The sequence below is a fragment of the Oncorhynchus mykiss genome, chromosome 3 (assembly GCF_013265735.2).
Source record: "Oncorhynchus mykiss isolate Arlee chromosome 3, USDA_OmykA_1.1, whole genome shotgun sequence".
In the NCBI taxonomy this organism is placed as follows: domain Eukaryota; kingdom Metazoa; phylum Chordata; class Actinopteri; order Salmoniformes; family Salmonidae; genus Oncorhynchus; species Oncorhynchus mykiss.
The window spans coordinates 34,062,467-34,077,165 of record NC_048567.1 but is presented as its reverse complement, the minus strand read 5'-3'; positions in this window follow the sequence as shown (position 1 = coordinate 34,077,165).

Below are 14,699 nucleotides of genomic sequence, written 5' to 3'. Positions count from 1 at the left end.
TCATTCCGCACGTTGTTAGATATCATGAAATATATTGAGGCAAAAAGTACAGGCAGTAGCCTAGAATTAACAAAATATAATCTAGATTTGAGAGACCTCTATTTAACTCTGTGGTCACAACCCAGACAAGGGCATGGCTCTCCGAGCCTTTGTAGCGTTAAGATCCTCTTTAGAATAATCTTATGATGTATAGTAGCCGAGCTTTTCCCAAAACCATCGTTACTCAAGTTGCACAAAATAACGCTCGTTATTTATTGACGGCCTCAGACCACTCGTAGAACATCTAAGGGAGTCGTTAGATGCTTTTTTGCAGTCACTTTATACGCAGAAAATCTCCGTTTAACACTTAATCAAGAGGTTCGTCGGTCTGTCTGGGACTGCGGATAAGTTCAGAACGCAGTCGACTACAAATAGGCTAGCCTATGTTGCTTGTGTCTTTGCATTTGTTACAAACAAACGAATAATAAAACGATGCGTGCTTCAAATGAAAACCGAGATGACTGCAAAATAGAACTGCATTATAGGCTTCGTGGGCCTATATTTAAATCACATTGAAATCAATTTGATGTTCATTCAATTGAATTATATTTGGCTAATTCTAGGCTATTGTCTGTACTTCTTGCCTCAATATATTTCACGATATCGAACAACATGTGCGGAATGATGCGCCAAATCTTGATTTAGTGCATTATTATAGGGTAGGCCTAAGCATTTAGAGTAAATCGCTTCAATATTTGCAGCCAAAGCTGGTAATATCTATAGGAGCTGATCCATCGTCAGTATTGTAGATTCATTATAGTGCTATAGTAATATTTGAAAGTTGATCAGAGAGCAGCCCCACTGAGCACAGTCGTCAATTCAACGTCTATTCCACCGTGGTTCCATGACGTGGAAACAACGTTTATTCAACCAGTATGCCCAGTGGGGCGTTGCTTCTCTTTCGACACAAATGTTCTGACGACGAACTACTCTACGTGCTTGTTTGGGAAAAAGTAAATAACAATGCATCTGGTATGATCGTAGTACTTAAGTTACATCACAACATCAAATGTTCTGACGACGAACTACTCTACGTGCTTGTTTGGGAAAAAGTAAATAACAAGGCATCTGGTATGATCGTAGTACTTAAGTTACATCACAACATCATGTTTATCTTGAAACATTTTGGGGGATAATATAATCCCAACATTTTTTAACCTTTATTTAAACTAGGCAAGTCATTTAAGAACAAATTCTTATTTACAATGACGGCCTACCCCGGGCCAAACCCGGACGACACTGGGCCAAATATGCGCCCCGCAATGGGACTCCCAATCACGGCCGGATGTAAATGCAGCCTGGATTCGAACCAGGTACTGCAGTGACGCCTCTTGCACTGAGATGCAGTGTCTTAGACCACTACTCGGGAGCCCAATAATTCAAAGCAAAATGACATATTGTATTGCATAATTTAGAAACATTGAATACACGTGGATGTCCCTTATTTTTTCCATTTTGTTTACATACGATGATATGATGATAATCTGAGCCAATCATACTTATCAGCCTTTCTACCTACACAAACACTCGATGCTTCAAAAGTTCAATAACGTTTTGATGTGAAAGGGTGGAAGGCATATTATCGATGGTTTGAAAGTGTTAATGTGACCGGATCTAATGGAATTTCATTAGTCTTGATATCGATAGGTAGGCCTAGGCTACTAACTGTAATGACATGGTAAAGCAAATATATGCGTTCAACAGCAAAGAGCGTTTATTTAAGGCGAAGAAGCATAGCTTTCCTCCTTCGCCTGTACGGCGATGCTGTATATCCTAATACCTTTATGGTTAGATGACTCCTTAGTGCCAATCTACCATTAACACCTGATTGATACATTTGCATGGACTTGGCTGCAGGCTACCTCAAAGACTCCCTACGAAAGAAGGCATATCAATATGAGAACTGCAGAGCTTGGTCTAACATGCCTTCTTCCATAGGGGCTTTCTTTTGGGAACTTGTGGAAATTGCATGTCCTAGCCTACGTGACACATTTGTAGGCCTATGAACATTTACTGTTATTGCAGAGTGTCATTCTTTTTGAATTGTTATAAATTGTTTACATAGCCTTGGTTTGTTTGCATATACCAGTAACATGTTATATTTGAACAAAACTAAATATTCCAAAGGAAAGTGTGCAGGAGCCCAAAATGCCATTTCAATGTTTTGCATAAAATGCACCGGCCTCTAATCTATCTCGACCCTTACAGAAGCAACGCCTAATTATATATATATATATATAACTAAATTTACTTCATTCGTTCACTTGCAGATGCAATTAATACTGCGACATGTTAATTACACCTTCCTCTTTATTTAGTTTGCTTGAAATTTCCCATTAGGCTCGCGCGGTACACGGTTCTGCTTGGTGCTTATCCGCTACACGCAGCTCAAGTTGCACAACGTCAATCCTCTGGTGCCATCTAGCGAGTCCTTGGCTGAATAATAGCATAAAAGAGGGGGCTTAGTGTAGCCTAGGCCGACACACGGAACACATTCTTTCTTAGAACTTCTTAAATTGATAAGGACATGGGTTTACAGCTTGCCTACTGCTCATTTCATTCTTAAGACATGCTTTCATAATTTCCAATCATTGGTCAATTGACAAACTCAACAGTTTAAGGCACCTTCTCATCAGGCTAACATAGCTGGTCTTTCGTGGTGGGATCCTATTCAGTAGGCCACTTAACATTCATTATGTAGCCTAGGCCGATTTATAATGTATTATAGGCCTCATAATAATAATCTAATTAAGCAATCTTAGTGCTCTATTTAATCATACCTGCTTTAGCTGACATCGGCATAGAGGTTGTTTTGGCGGTGTGGGACAGGTGTGGCTTCATGAAAATGATCAAGAGCAACTGCTCACCAAATTGACAGCTCCAACGCAGTTGTATCTCAGACACCTCCAAAACATCAGCTATGTGTGTGTTGGCTATTGCTGGTTAGTGCTTGATCTGGTTGATTCTAGGCCGTAAGTTAAACACACTTTAAATTGTATGTGATTACTTACCACTGCCACCAAAAATAGAATAGCAAATGAAAAGTAACACTGAGCAGATGTATTTTCATATTTAGCAATAGGATATTATATAAATACATACATACATACATACATACATACATACATACATACAGTGGGGCAAAAAAATATTTAGTCAGCCACCAATTGTGCAAGTTCTCCCACTTAAAAAGATGAGAGAGGCCTGTAATTTTCATCATAGGTACACTTCAACTATGACAGACAAAATTAGAAAAAAAATCCAGAAAATCACATTGTAGGATTTTTTATAAATTTATTTGCAAATTATGGTGGAAAATAAGTATTCACGCTTTTTTCATGTCTGCCCACAGTTTCTATAGCAATGAGGTCAGGTCTTTGTGATGGCCACTCCAATACCTTGACTTTGTTGTAACTTAAGCCAATTTGTCTCAACTTTGGAAGTATGCTTGGGGTCATTGTCCATTTGGAAGCCTCATTTGCAACCAAGCTTTAACTTCCTGACCGATGTCTTGAGATGTTGCTTCAATATATCCACCTAGTTCTCCTCCCTCATGATTCCATCTATTTTGTGAAGTGCACCAGTCCCTCCTGCAGCAAAGCACCCCCACAACATGATGCTGCCACCCCCACAACATGATGCTGCCACCCCCGTGCTTCACTGTTGGGATGGTGTTTTCAGCTTGCAAGCCTCCCTCTACCAAAGTACGTTAATCTCTAGGAGACAGAACGCAGCTCCTTCCTCAGCGGTATGATGGCTGTGTGGTCCCATGGGGTTTGTACAGATGACAGTGGTACCTTCAGGCGTTTGGAAATTGCTCCCAATGATGAGGCAGGCTTGGAGGTCTACAATATATATTTTTTCCCATGATGTCAAGCAAAGAGGCACTGAGTTTGAAGGTAGTCCTTGAAATACATCCACAGGTAAACCCCCAATTGACTCAAATTATGTCAGTTAGCCTTTCAGAAGCTTCTAAGGCCATGACATCATTTTCTGGAATTTTCCAAGCTGTTTAAAGGGACAGTCAACTTAGTGTATGTAAACTTCTGACCCACTGGAATTGTGATACAGTGAATCATAAGTGAAATAATCTGTCTGTAAACAATTGTTGGACAAATTACTTGTGTCATGCACAATGTAGATGTCCTAACCGACTTGCCAAAACGATAGTTTGTTAACAAGAAATTTGTGGTGTGGTTGAAAAACGAGTTTCAATGACTCCAACCTAAGTGTATGTAAACTTCTGACTTCAACTGTATGTGAGAATGCTGTTCATCGTAGTGCCCACAAAGCCCACAAACACCGTAGTGCCCACAAAGCTCATCACTAAGCTAAGGACCCTGGGACTAAACACCTCCTTCTACAACTGTATCCTGGACTTCCTGACTAGCTGCCCTCAGTTGGTAAGGATAGGCAACAACACATATGTCACGCTAATCCCTCAGGGGTGAGTCCTTAGTCCCCTCCTGTACTCCCTGTCCACCCACGACCGCATGGCCAAGCAGGACTCCAACACCATCATTAAGTTTGCTGACGACACAACAGTGATAGGTAGGCCTGATCACCAACAACGATGAGGCAGCCTATAGGGAGGAGGTCAGAGACCTGGCAGTGTGGTGCCAGGAGCTGTTCGTGGACTACAGGAAGAGGAGGGCCAAACAGGCCCCATTAACATCAACAGGGCTGTAGTGGAGTGGGTCGAGTTTCAAGTTCCAAACACAACAAGACAGTTTTTAAGTCACAACAACCCATTTTCCCCTTCAGGAGACTGAAAAGATTTGGTATAGGTCCCCAGATCCTCAAAAAGTTCTACAGCTGCACGAACCTGACTGGTTGCATCACCGCCTGGTATGGCAACTGCTCAGCATATGACAGTAAGGCGCTACAGAGGGTAGTGCCTACGGCCTAGTACATCACTGGGGCCCAGCTTCCTGCCATCCAGGACCTACAGTGCCTTGCGAAAGTATTCGGCCCCCTTGAACTTTGCGACCTTTTGCCACATTTCAGGCTTCAAACATAAAGATATAAAACTGTATTTGTTTGTGAAGAATCAACAACAAGTGGGACACAATCATGAAGTTGAACGACATTTATTGGATATTTCAAACTTTTTTAAAAAATCAAAAACTGAAAAATTGGGCGTGCAAAATTATTCAACCCCTTTACTTTCAGTGCAGCAAAGTTTAAAGCCGGATTTGGATACAAAAAGATTTCCCAAGCTTTAAACATCCCAAGGAGCACTGTGCAAGCGATAATATTGAAATGGAAGGAGTATCAGACCACTGCAAATCTACCAAGACCTGGCCGTCCCTCTAAACTTTCAGCTCATACAAGGAGAAGACTGATCAGAGATGCAGCAAAGAGGCCCATGATCACTCTGGATGAACTGCAGAGATCTACAGCTGAGGTGGGAGACTCTGTCCATAGGACAACAATCAGTCGTATATTGCACAAATCTGGCCTTTATGGCAGAGTGGCAAGAAGAAAGCCATTTCTTAAAGATATCCATAAAAAGTGTCGTTTAAAGTTTGCCACAAGCCACCTGGGAGACACACCAAACATGTGGAAGAAGGTGCTCTGGTCAGATGAAACCAAAATTGAACTTTTTGGCAACAATGCAAAACGTTATGTTTGGCGTAAAAGCAACACAGCTCATCACCCTGAACACACCATCCCCACTGTCAAACATGTTTGGTGGCAGCATCATGGTTTGGGCCTGCTTTTCTTCAGCAGGGACAGGGAAGATGGTTAAAATTGATGGGAAGATGGATGGAGCCAAATACAGGACCATTCTAGAAGAAAACCTGATGGAGTCTGCAAAAGACCTGAGACTGGGACGGAGATTTGTCTTCCAACAAGACAATGATCCAAAACATAAAGCAAAATCTACAATGGAATGGTTCAAAAATAAACATATCCAGGTGTTAGAATGGCCAAGTCAAAGTCCAGACCTGAATCCAATCGAGAATCTGTGGAAAGAACTGAAAACTGCTGTTCACAAATGCTCTCCATCCAACCTCACTGAGCTCGAGCTGTTTTGCAAGGAGGAATGGGAAAAAAATTCAGTCTCTCGATGTGCAAAACTGATAGAGACATACCCCAAGCGACTTACAGCTGTAATCGCAGCAAAAGGTGGCGCTACAAAGTATTAACTTAAGGGGGCTGAATAATTTTGCACGCCCAATTTTTCAGTTTTTGATTTGTTAAAAAAGTTTGAAATATCCAATAAATGTCGTTCCACTTCATGATTGTGTCCCACTTGTTGTTGATTCTTCACAAAAAAATACAGTTTTATATCTTTATGTTTGAAGCCTGAAATGTGGCAAAAGGTCGCAAAGTTCAAGGGGGCCGAATACTTTCGCAAGGCACTGTATATACTAGGTGGTGTCAGAGGAAGGCCCCAAAAATTCTCAAAGACTCCAGTCACCCAAGTCATAGAATGTTCTCTTTGCTACCTCACGGCAAGCGGTCCCTGATTGTCAAGTCTAGGTCCAAAAGGCTCCTTAACAGCTTCAACCCCCAAGCCATAAGACTGCTGAACAATTAATCAATGACCCCCCCCCCCCCCTCCCCCCCAACACCTGCTGGATCTCAGATGATCCCGCAGGTGAAGAACCCAGATGTGGAGGTCCTGGGCTGGCGTGGTTACATGTGGTCTGTGTTTGTGAGGGCGGTTGGACGTACTGCCAAATTCTCTAAACCAACGTTGAAGGCAGCTTATGGTAGAGAAATGAACATGAACATTCGATTCTCTGGGATCAGCTCTGGTGGACATTCCTGCAGTCAGCATGCCAATTGCACGCTCCCTCAAAACTTGAGACATCTGAGACATTGTGTTGTGTGACAAAACTGCACATTTTATAGTGGCCTCTGTTTAACACTTTTTTGGTTACTACATGATTCCATGTGTTATTTCATAGTTTTGATGTCTTCACTATTATTCTACAATACAGAAAATAGTGAAAATAAAGAAAAACGCTTGAATGAGTAGGTGTGTCCAAACATTTGATTGGTACTGTATATATTTTTGCCAACCACAGGAGCCCGCTCTCAATGTTCAAAATACACCAGAGAGTAATTTAGCCACAGAGGATCAATAGGTTCTTAAACATAACTGTGGATTCAATTTTATCACAAGCACATATAGGTAACTGCCAAAATAAAGGAAACACCAACAAAGTGTCTTAAAGAGTGTTTGGCCACCACGAGCTGCCAGAACAGCTTAAATGATCTTTGACATAAATACTGCAAGTGGACCTAAACCATGCCAGGAAAATTCACCCCACACCATGACATATTATTTACATCCTTAATTTAGTCAAGTGTTTCCTTTATTTTGACAGTTACCAGTTGCCTACATTTGGGAAGGCTGCATGCACTCCAATATATACAGCTTGTTACATTGTGGCAAAAGACATGCAGTGCCTTCAGAAAGTATTCACACCCCTCAACTTTTTCCACATTTTGTTGTGTTACAGCCTAAATTTTAAATTGAGTAAACTGTGATTTTGTGTCACTGGCCTACACACTATAGAGTACCACAGTATGAGTGATAATATCCATAAGACCTAGCAGTCAAACAGGGAAATGGTTCCTATAATTTTTCCACCATTCATTTTTCCCATGGGGGATTTTAGAAACGCACATAAGGGCTTTGCCTCATGTAGGCTTACCCTGGCGTGATGTTTTGATAACCTTGTAAATCTCTCTTGGACAAGGTGACTTTTAACAATAGCTGCCCTCAGCGCAGCCTTGGAAAACCTCCTGGTCTTTGTGGTTGAATCTGTGTTAGTCCAGCAGATAGGTGAAATAATTGTTACATTTTATGATACAAAGGGAAGGGACAGGGTTGCCTGTCAGTCAACCAGTGTGGTCAATTTAATAAAATGCTGCCATCCTGTCACGCCTACACCCTCTCCAGCGCTCGGTCTACTAACCACGGGTTCTGGCTTCATCATTACGCAAACCTGAACCTCATCATCACCTTGATTACTTTCCCTTAGTAGTCAGGCAGTGTAAGAACCAACGCTGGAGATGAGAAGCAGGTATGGGGAATCAACATTTCATTTGGAACGGACAGGTCCCTGGTTTGTTTATCTGCCTTTCTTATCATTAAACTCACCTTCTACACCTGCTTCCTGACTCCAAACGTATACGTTACAGAATACTGCCACACCATCTGGTAGCAGCAGAAGAAAAGGACATCTCCCAGACGGTCGACGAACAGGGACACCTACCCCGCCAACACCATGATCAGCTGGTGCAACTGGGTGCGGCTATTGATGAGGTCCTCTTCGTCCTCCACCACCTCGACACCACCCGAGAGGATTCACCTCCAACTAGTGGAGGGCCTCCTACCACGAGTCATCCCAGCCTACCCAGCAATCCATCCAGGTCAGCGATGCTAGTATGATGGGACTCTATCCAAATACCGTGGCTTCCTACTTCAGTGCTCCCTCTATTTCACCCATCAGATGGGAGCCCCTACCACCGAGGTCCAAGATTGTCGCGGTCATTTCCCTGCTGACCGGGTGGGCGTTGGAGTGGGCTAACAGCCGTCTGGGAGACAGGAGCGGAAGAGCTGGGTTCCCACGAAGTTCATAGCTCTGTTCAGGGCGTTCTTCGACCATCCATTGGAGGGCAGAGAGGGAGGTGAGCGACTAATTGTACTCCGGCAGGGTGCCCAGACTGAATATGCTCTCACCTTCCATGGCAGCCTCCAGCGGATGGAATGAGCTGGCGCTCCGCACCATATTCCAAAGTGGACTCAGCAAGGAGGTCCAGATGGAGTTGGCATGTCAGGATGACAACCTTTTGTTGGATGTGCTCATTGCGATGGCCATCTGTCTGGACATCCCCTCTCCCTCCTCCTTTGGCCGTCCTGAGGCAGAGCCTGAACCCATGGAGGTAGGGGCCACACACCTCTCCGCGGCAGAGTGGCGTCGCAGGAGACAGCTGGGGCTATGTTCCTATTGCGGCCAGAATGGGCACCAGCTTCAGCGGTGTCCGGTACCTCCCAACCCGCGGTCCACAGGGAGAGATGGGCGGTCCCGTTTGCCAACTTCTACTGCCACTTCAATAAAAACTTCAGCTCCATCACCTCTCAAGGGTGGTCCCCGTAAGTTGGTGTGGAGTCCTGCAGCTGATGAGGCCTTCTGCCTACTAAAGGGGCGTTTCACCTCCGCCCCATTGCTGAACCACCGAGATCTTATACTGCCGTTCGTGGTGGAGGTGGATTCCTCAGAAGTGGGCATGGGGGCCATCCTGTCCCAACGCCAAGGTAACCCACATAAATTGTATCCATGTACATACCACTCTAATAAACTGTTTTCTGCAGAGGGGAACTTTGACTTTGGCGATCGGGAGCTCCAGGCAGTAAAGTTGGCATTAGAGGAGTGGAAACACTAGCTGGAGGTGACCAAAGACCCATTTCTTATCCTCACCGACCATCGGAACCTGGAGTACATACGGATAGCTAGGCGGCTGAACCCATGCCAAGCAAGGTGAGCCCTTTTCTTCACTAGATTCCAATTCACCCTGTCATATATCCTATGTTCAAAGGCCATCAAAGCCGATTCCCTGTCCCGTCTCTACGATTCGGGAGAGGTTCCTGTCCTGAGTGCGCCCATCATTCCGCCCTCCCGAAACGTTGCCCCCGTGCTTTGGGACACAGACGTGGACATCCACCAGGCTCTGGAGAGGGAACCTGTGCCTACTACCAGCCCTCCAGAGCGCACCTGCGTCCCCACAGAGGTAAGGGATCAGCTGTTGACCTGGAAGCCCACATCCCTTGCCACTAGACACCCAGTTATCACCTGCACCATTCAATCCATTTCTGCGAAATACTGGTGGCCCACTTTTGCGCAGGACATCGCCCATTATGTCAACTCCTGCTCCGTGTGTGCCCAAACCAAATCTCCCCAGCACACTCCAGCAGGGAAACTCCTTCCCCTTCCCGTGCCTCAGCGGCCTTGGTCCCATGTGTCCATAGATTTCGATACTTCCTCCATCTGAAAGTTTCACCAAATCCTGCCATTTTATTCCTCTCTTTGGTCTCCCTACCGCTCTCCAGGTCATTAATGCACTGTTCCAGCAAGTCTTCCGGGTACTATGACCTTCTGGAGGACATCGTCTCCGACCGTGGCCCCCAATTCACATCGCGGGTATGGAGAGCCTTCGTGAAGAAGTTTGGGGCCACGGCCAGCCTCACATACAGGTATCAAATCAATTTTATTGGTCAGATACATATGGTTAGCAGATGTTAATGCGAGTGTAGCGAAATGCTTGTTCTTCTAGTTCCAACAGTGCAGTAATATCTAATAAGTAATCTAACAGTTCCACAACAAATACCTTATACACACAAATGTAAAGGGATGGAATAGGAATATGTACATATAAATATATGGATGAGCGATGGCCGAGCGGCATAGGCAAGATGCAATAGATGGTATAAAATACACTATATACATATGAGATGAGTAATGTTAGATATGTAAACATTATTAAAGTGGCATTACTTAAAGTGACTAGTGATCCATTTATTAAAGAGGCCAATGATTTGAGTGAGAGGTGCTTAAAGAGGTGCTGTTGCGGGGGTGGACCATTTCAGTTTGTCCGTGATGTGTATGCCGAGGAACTTCACCTTCTCCACTGTCACATCAATGTGCTCCCTCTGCTGTTTTCTGAAGTCCATGATCATCTCCTTTGTTTTGTTGACGTTGAGTGAAAGGTTGTTTTCCTGACACCACACTCCGAGTGACCTAACCTCCTCCCTGTAGGCTGTCTCGTTGTTGTTGATAATCAAGCCCAATACTGTTGTGTCGTCCACAAACTTGATGATTTGAGTTGGAGGTGTGCATGACCACGCAGTCATGGGTGAACAGGGAGTACAGGAGGGGGCTGAGCATGCACCCTTGTGGGGCCCCAGTGTTGAGGATCAGCGAAGTGGAGATGTGTTTCCTACCTTCACCACCTAGGGGGCGGACGGTCAGAAAGTCCAGCACCCAATTGCACACGGTGGTGTTGAGACCCAGGGCCATAAGCTTAATGATGAGCTTGGAGGGTACTATGGTGTTGAAGGCTGAGCTGTAGTCAATGATCAGCATTCTTACATAGGTATTCATATTGTCCAGATGGGATAGGGAAGTGTGCAGTGTGATAGCAATTGCATCGTCTGTGGCCCTGTTGGGGAGGTATGCAAACTGAAGTGGGTCTAGGGTGGCAGGTAAGGTATAAGTGATATGATCTGGCCTCAGTCCCACGGGCAGGTGGAGAGGACCAACCAGGAGCTGGGGAGGTTCCTTCCCTGGGCAGAGTATACCCAGAACTCACGTCGTCGCCCCTTTCCAGTGCATCTTGGGATATCGGCCCTGGTTCCATGGACTCTGAGCCAGATCAAAGCCCCTGGGTGGACAAGTAGTTCTGACAAACAGATGAGGTTTGGGAACCCTGCCCAGGTGAGGTTCCAATGTGCCGTCTGCCACCAGAAGGCGCAAGCGGACCGCCATCGCAGCATTTGTATTTATTATGAATCCACATTAGCTGCTGCCAGAGCAGCGGCTACTTTTCCTGGGGTCCAGGAAAATTAAGGCAGTTTATACAATTTTTCAACATTACAATACATTCACAGATTTCACATAACACTGTGGGTCCCCAGGCCCCTACCACATATCTACAGTACTAAATCCATGTGTGTGTGTGTCAATGTTTGTGCTGCTTCACAGTCCCCGCTGTTCCATAAGGTGTTTTTATCTGTTTTTTAAATCAAATTTTGTTGCTTGCGTCAGTTACTTGATGTGGAATAGAGTTCCATGTAGTCATGGCTCTATGTTATACTGTGTGCCTCCCATAGTCTGTTCTGGACTTGGGGACTGTGAAGAGACCTCTTGTGGCATGTCTTGTGGGTGTGCATGGGTGTCCGAGCTGTGTGCCAGTAGTTTAGACAGACAGCTCGGTGCATTCAACATGTCAATGCCTCTCATAAATACAAGCAGTGATGAAGTCAATCTCTCCTCCACTTTGAGCCTGTGTACATCCAAGGGCCAGCCGTGCTGCCTTGTTCTGAGCCAATTGCAACTTTCCGGAGTCCTTTTTTCTGGTACCTGACCACACGACTGAACAGTAGTCAAGGTGCGACAAAACTAGGGCCTGTAGGACCTCCCTTGTTAACAGTATTAAGAAGACAGAGCATTGCTTTATTATGGACAGACTTCTCGCCATCTTAGCTACTACTGCGTCAATATGTTTTGACCATGACAGTTTACAATCTAGTGTTACTCCAAGCAGTTTAGTCATCTCAAATTGCTCAATTTCCACATTATTTATTTCAAGATTTAGTTGAGGTTTAGGGTTTAGTGAGTGTTTTGTTCCAAATACAATGCTTTTAGTTTTAGAAATATTTAGGGCTAACTTATTCCTTGCCACCCACTCTGAAACTAACTGCAGCTCTTTGTTGAGTGTTGCAGTCATTTCAGTCGCTGTAGCAACTGACATGTAGAGTGTTGAGTCATCCACATACATAGAAACTGTGGCTTTACTCAGTCAGTGTCATGTCATTAGTAAACATTTTTTTTAAAAAGCAGGGGGCCTAAACAGCTACCCTGGGGAATTCCTGATTCTGACTGGATTATATTTGATAGGCTTCCATTGAAGAACACCCTCTGTGTTATGTTAGACAAGTAACTCTTTATCCACAATATAGCAGGGGGTGTAAAGCTATAACACAAGTTTTTCCAGCAGCAGACTATGATCAATAATGTCAAAAGCTGCACTGACGTCTAACAAGACAGCCCCCACAATCATTTTATCATCAATTTCTCTCAGCCAACAATCATTTGTGTAAATGCTGTGCTTGTTGAATGTCCTTCCTTATAAGCATGCTGAAATTCTGTTGTCAATTTGTATACTGTGAAAAAGCATTGTTTCTGGTCAAACACGATTTTTCCCAGAAGTTTACTAAGGGTTGGTAACAGGCTGATTGGTCGGCTATTTGAGCCAGCAAAGGGGACTTTACTATTCTTGGATAACGGAATGACTTTAGCTTCCCTCCAGGCTTGAGGGCACACGCTCTCTAGTAGGCTTAAATTGAAGATGTGGCAAAAAGGAGCGGCAATATCGTCTCCTATTATCCTCAGATTGTCAGACCCCGGTAGCTTGTCAATGTTAATAGACAATTTTTTCACCTCTCCCACACTGACTTTACGGAATTCAAAAGTACAAACCTTGTCTTTCATAATTTGGTCAGATGTACCGTAATTGCTGGACTATTAAGCGCACCTGAATATAAACCGCACCCACTGAATTATTAAAAAAGATGTATTTTGTACATAAATAAGCCGCACATATAAGCCGCAGGTGCCTACCGGTACATTGAAACAAATGAACTTGGTCACTATCTTCCTCCTCCTGTGCACTGAAACCACTGAAGTCATCTACTTCGGTGTCGGAGTTGAATAGCCTCAGAATTGCTTCATCAGATGTTGGATCGTTTTCATTGTCGCTCTCGTCACTTTCATCCGGAGGCAAATACCCCGCTGAGCTCATGCTGCCCCTTCAACACGCAGCAGTCCAGCCTTTCGAAACCCGTTGATGATAGTGGATTTTTTGACAATGCTCCACGCTGTCAGGACCCACTGGCAGACTTGACCATAAGTTACTCTTCGCATGCGGCCCGTTTTAGTGAAGGATTTCTCCCCACTTGTCATCCAAGCCTCCCACTGAACAAGGAGCGCCACCTTAAATGCACGATTTACACTGATGTCGAGTTGCTGCAAATACTTTGGGCCATCTGCTTTTCTTCCCTCTGAAAGCTTTTGTTGTCTTTTTGCACTGAGTCAGTTCCTCACGCTGCTGTTTCCAACGTCTTATCATCGACTCATTAAGGCCAAGCTCCCGTGCAACAGCTCTATTTCCTTTTCCAACAGCCAGATCGATCGCCTTCAACTTGAAAGCTGCATCATATGCATTTCTCCTGTCTTTGCCATGATGAGGGTGACAAAATTACTACCGTAATCAGAATGATGGGAAGTTTGAGCGCGCTCGATTTACGTCACATTATGTGACGGTGCTCAGTTTTTGGCGGCATGAATCTTGTGAAAGCGGGAAAAATCCATAAATTAGCCGCATCATTGTATAAACAGCGAGGTTCAAAGCGTGGGAATAAAGTAGCGGCTTATAGTCCGGAAATTATGGTACTTGTATGTATAGTGTTGCTGGCATGTCATCCCTGAGTTTGCTTATCTTGCCAATGAAAAAGTCATTAAAGTAGTTGGCAATATCAGTTGGTTTTGTGATGAATGAGCCATCTGATTCAATGAATGACGCATAAATGCGTCAAGTGCAGCATCTGGTTGCTCCTCATTACACACCACAAAGTAGAAAATATACTTTACATCATCAACATATGAATCACTAAAAAACGTATTGTATGACCTCTTATACACTATATTAGGCCTAGCCTTTGGAACTTTGGTATTCCTAGATATGGCGATTATATTATGATCACTATATCCTATGGATTTAGATACTGTTTTAAAGCAAATATCTGCAGCGTTAGTAAAAATGTGATCAATACTTGTTGATGATTTAATTATTGTGCTGTTTGTAACTACCATGGTAGGTTGACTGACAACCTGATCCATGTTGCAGGCATTGGTTACAGT